The 4,600-nt window shown below is 39.1% G+C and overlaps 1 protein-coding gene across 1 annotated transcript in view; it reads left to right on the top strand.

Annotated features, from left to right (window-relative positions):
* The window catches only part of RYR2 (ryanodine receptor 2), a gene marked incomplete at its 5' end in the record, with an annotated part of 583,561 nt that overhangs the window by 66,079 nt on the left and 512,882 nt on the right, over positions 1 to 4,600 (top strand). The gene's annotated exons all lie outside the window — the stretch shown is intronic.

The following is a 4,600-nucleotide window of genomic DNA, read 5'->3' as shown; positions in this document are numbered from 1 at the left end:
CTGGGGATTCGAACCCGCCACCTTAGGTGTACGTGGCTGGCGCCTTAGCCGGTTGAGCTATAGGCGCTGAGCCTCATTTACTTTTCTGATTCACTTGTTACTGGTTTCTGGCATAGGGATATTAATATGTATTTCATGATAAGAATTAGAATCTAGCACAAAGAGCACACTTAAGTCATACAGGTGTTATATTTGCATGATGATGCCATTGTGGATATTTTTTACATTCTTCAACCTGCACAGAAATTCTATGCTAGTATAATTTCTAGCAAGAATTCCAAGGTATTGAGCGTCCCAGTTTGATTCTGCTCCATTGGTTTCTAGTTTCTACTCTGTAACTCTCTAAGTGGTGGATGTCTCCACTTAGAGCCCAGCTTCCCAGAACATCATTCTCACACGGGTCTAGAAATGATATTATTTTAAACACAACTTGGGTAAGGAAGCCAAATAATGTAATGGAGTTGATTGCAGCTTGATTTGTTCAGAATGATCCTGGGTAATTAATTTAGCTCTTGCCATTTCAAATTAATTTAGATGAAATGAATCTAGCACATTTTCACGGAGTGAGACATTTGCAAAGAGTGAGATGCTTGGTGTGGTATGGTTATGCTGAGTAAATCTGCACGGTATTACATACCTAATTAAACTAAAGACATCATCTTATCACCAAATTAATTAAATTTGGAATCCATAATTCTTGTTTTCACCTTTTCCTTCTCCTTTTGACTTTTTGTGAAACTCTAGGTAATTCAGAATATATTGATTGCCCTCATCTATGTAATCATCTGAATGATGACTTGCCCTTCTTTTTTAAAATATCTTTTTAATTTTTTATTTTTACATATACATGTGTTTATTAGCTTTCCACGTTTTGTCTTCACAAAATTAAAAAGGCTTAAAATTTTACAATAACAGTGTTTAAGATAAGGACTAGAAACAAAAACCTCGTGGAGAATGAATGACTTCCCTTTAAACGTACTATAAGACAAGGGACTATGACACTTGTGGCAAAGGTCTATTGCAGACGGGGGTTGACCTGATTACTGTAATAGTTATTTTTTGTTTTGGATACTATTCAGGCAAGAGACCTTTGAATAGATCCCACCTAAACATCCTTTTTTTCCTCTTTTTTCTTTTTTTAGAGTCAGAGTCTCACTTTGTCACCCTTGGTAGAATGCTATGGCGTCACAGCTCACAGCAACCTCCAGCTCCTGGGCTTAGGCGATTCTCTTGCCTAAGAGAATAGGCAAGAGTGGCTGGGACTACAGGCCACAACATCTGGCTATTTTTTGTTGCAGTTTGGCCAGGGCTGGGTTTGAACCCGCCACCCTTGGTATATGGGGCCAGCACCCTACCCACTGAGCCACAGGTGTCACCCCTAAACATCCTTTTTTTTGCAGAACTGCCTAGACACAGCACAGTTCCTTATGAGAAAATTTCACTGGAGCCTCTATCAAGTGTGTTCACAGTCTGGGGTTCACTGGGATCTTGCAGAGAGCAAAACTGAGATGTCAGTGCAGATGCCTAGCATTTGTGACTAACAGATACTTAAGCTGGACATTACTTCATCTTAGTTATTGTGTAACCTTGTTAGATACTTATTACATAAGTCATGAATATGTCTATATGCTGTATAGTGCTAATTAACAAAAAAACTCGAAACAACCTTTTCAGTAAAGAGTAAAACTTTATTCAAAGTAAGTTTTAGCTGAACTATAGCAGTGGTTTCAAATATTTTTATTTGTTTTTGTGATTAATTTATTCATGTATTTATTCAAACATCTCTAAAATTCTCTGAATTTAGTAGTTAAGATGACATAGCTTTTTTTTTTTTTTTTTTGAGACAGTGTCTTACTATGTTGCTCTCAGTAGAGTGCTATGGTGTCAAGCTCACAGCAATCTCCTACTCCTGGACTTAAGCAATTCTCTTGCATCAGCCTCCTAAGTAGCTAGGACTACAGGTGCCCACCACAACACCCGGATATTTTTTATTGTAGTTATCATTGTTGTTTAGCAGGTGTGGGCTGGGTTTGAATTCGCCCAGCCTTGGTGTATGTGGCCAGTGCCCTAACCACTGAGCTAGGGGTGCTGAGCCTGACATAGCTTTTTTAATAGGGGATTTCTTAACTTAAAGCTCATCTTTCCAAAACATCATTCTGATATACTTACATGATTAGGAATTATGTGTTTTAAATGTACCTCAGGTTAGGAAGCCATTACCTAGAGTCTGGAAAGTTGGTATGTGGAGCTTTCATTGCGATTGTGACTGATATTTGTTATCACAAATAATAAGACAGACATCACCGTGCCTGAGATGGGTTTGACCTGGCAGTGCTTAGAAGCAGGAGTTTCCAGGGGATGAACCATAAAGCTCCATTATGCAGCTTTGAAGATAGCTTCATCTTATGCCGAGGCTCAACTCAAAGCCAAAGAAGTCTCTTCCCCGGTTTCACTTTGAGAGTTTTGCTTGATGTATGTGAACAGATTTGACTTGAGGCAGTATTCCTGTTGTGAGGTTAGCATGACAGCACGATTATGGGGGTGGTTCATCAAACTAGTGTACTTACAGTTTTGCGCTGGCACATTTGAGTCATTTGAATTTTAAAATAATTGTTCTAATCAGACAGACTGGCTGTTTGCACTTGATGCTAGATTGAGAGGATGCTGCATTACAAAAGCTGTATGTCAGGGAGCAGAATGAACTCTGAGCACGCGGGGTGGGACCTCCCAGTTCACCAGGGCTTTCGTAATGAACTGCTGAACTGGTACAGCTGTGGCTCTTCCTGTGCCAAAGTACTGCTAATTACTGCTCATTTAAACCTGCTATCTGTCCTCTCCCACCTGGACCCTACTGCTGTCAAGAACGCCAAGTGAGATGGCTTGAGTTTTTCTGAAGATTCAAAGGGTTTAGGGCTGGGAAACCCCAGTTCCACCACCTTCATTTGTGAGCACCGTCTTTAACCTTGTCTTAAAAAAAAAGCTGATTGGAAAGGGTTAATTGACATAGGAAAAAGGTTTCCTTCTCCAAGGCAATCGTGGTGACCTTTGGTGCAAAGTGAGATGAAGGGGATGAGGACAGGGCGGGAAAACTACCCAGAAGTGGGAACACCCAAACACGTGAAGCTCTGAAAATAGCATTTCCAGACTGGGAACAGGGTGAAACGTTAGGACTGGAGTTTTGAAGAACTACAAAGAGAAAAAAGTGAACTAGTATTTGTTTGCATCTTGTGCGACTTTTCTTCCCCATAGTGTTTCATAGAATCTCAATGGGTTATACCACCATAGTTTCATTGTCGCTGGAGATTGTGTAACATCTTAAAGGATATTATTCTCCATCTGGTAGGTGAAATTTTTCCTGGCTTTTGTCTCCAGTTTGTAAATTGAAACAACAACATCTTCTCTTGTGGGGAACTTGGAGTTTGATATCTTTATAATTTGGGGAGAAGTTGACCCTCAACAGTTACAGCGCTGTGCCAAAGGGCGCACTCAGCAGATGGGTGTCTGAGCCCAAACAGACCTGCCTCAACGCCACACCATCTGCTACTTTGAAAGTATTCTGTCTTCACATTTCTTAGTAGAAGAACAGCTTTTCTCTTAATTTATAGCTCTGTGATTCTGAGTTCTCAATCTGATTTAGAATTTTCTTAAATTAGGTAGATAAAATTATATCTTATTGGCTTTGTGCATTGATTTTCTTCTTTGAATCTCTTCAAATTAGGGAAAGTATTTTTCCACGACAAAGTCATGGACTCTCAACATGACCCCTCCAAGGTCCCTTGACTAGTTTACCCATCAAATTGTATGTCCATGCTGTGGTGATTTATCCTTTTCTTTGTGTTGTCAAGCTATCAAGATTTAATACATCATTAGTAATGCATCATTAATTTTCAGAATACATTTTGAGATACCTCTCTGTTATCTCAAAGGTCACTTGGAGGACAATTAAAGGGTGGTGCTGAATGTTAAATTAACTTACTTGTTTTTGTATCAGAAACCTAGCATTGCCAAAACAACCAACTAGGTCTTTAATTAGGGTCCTAATTACCTATAACCTTACACGGTACATACATTTGTTTAATTTTCTAGAAACAGATGGAATCATAGTTTGAGGCTAATTCATCAAACCTGGACCATTCTGTGTAAGTCACTGTAACAGAATGATAATGCTGGTGGTGGGGAGGAGCAGGGAGCTGACGTTGAGTAACAGATTTGTGTGGCCGACCACCTGATTAATCTTGAGCATGAACACAGTGTAGCTAGATGGGGTACTGGCCATGCTGATGGAGTACATAAATATTGATTGAGAGTGATCTCCAGGATATACTAGTAAATTAAAAAAATTGTAATTTGTGCAGAGCGAGCCCATGAATGGGAAGACCCCATCTGTATTTTTCTGTATGAGTGCATATATGCATTTAAATGCATTTAAAAAATCTAGAAATACACACACCAAAAAGCTAAGCGTGCTTGCTCCTTGAAGGGAGAACAAATAGAATTAAAGTTGGAGAGAAAGAATTTTCATTTTTCCAGCATTGAAAAATACTGAAAAAAAATTGACTTCTCTACCAGAAAATGTTTTTGTTCGTGATTTTATTTATGC

The sequence above is a fragment of the Otolemur garnettii genome, unplaced genomic scaffold, assembly GCF_000181295.1.
Source record: "Otolemur garnettii isolate 467f Iridium unplaced genomic scaffold, OtoGar3 scaffold00165, whole genome shotgun sequence".
Classification (NCBI taxonomy): domain Eukaryota; kingdom Metazoa; phylum Chordata; class Mammalia; order Primates; family Galagidae; genus Otolemur; species Otolemur garnettii.
This window is presented reverse-complemented; position numbering and strand designations above follow the sequence as displayed.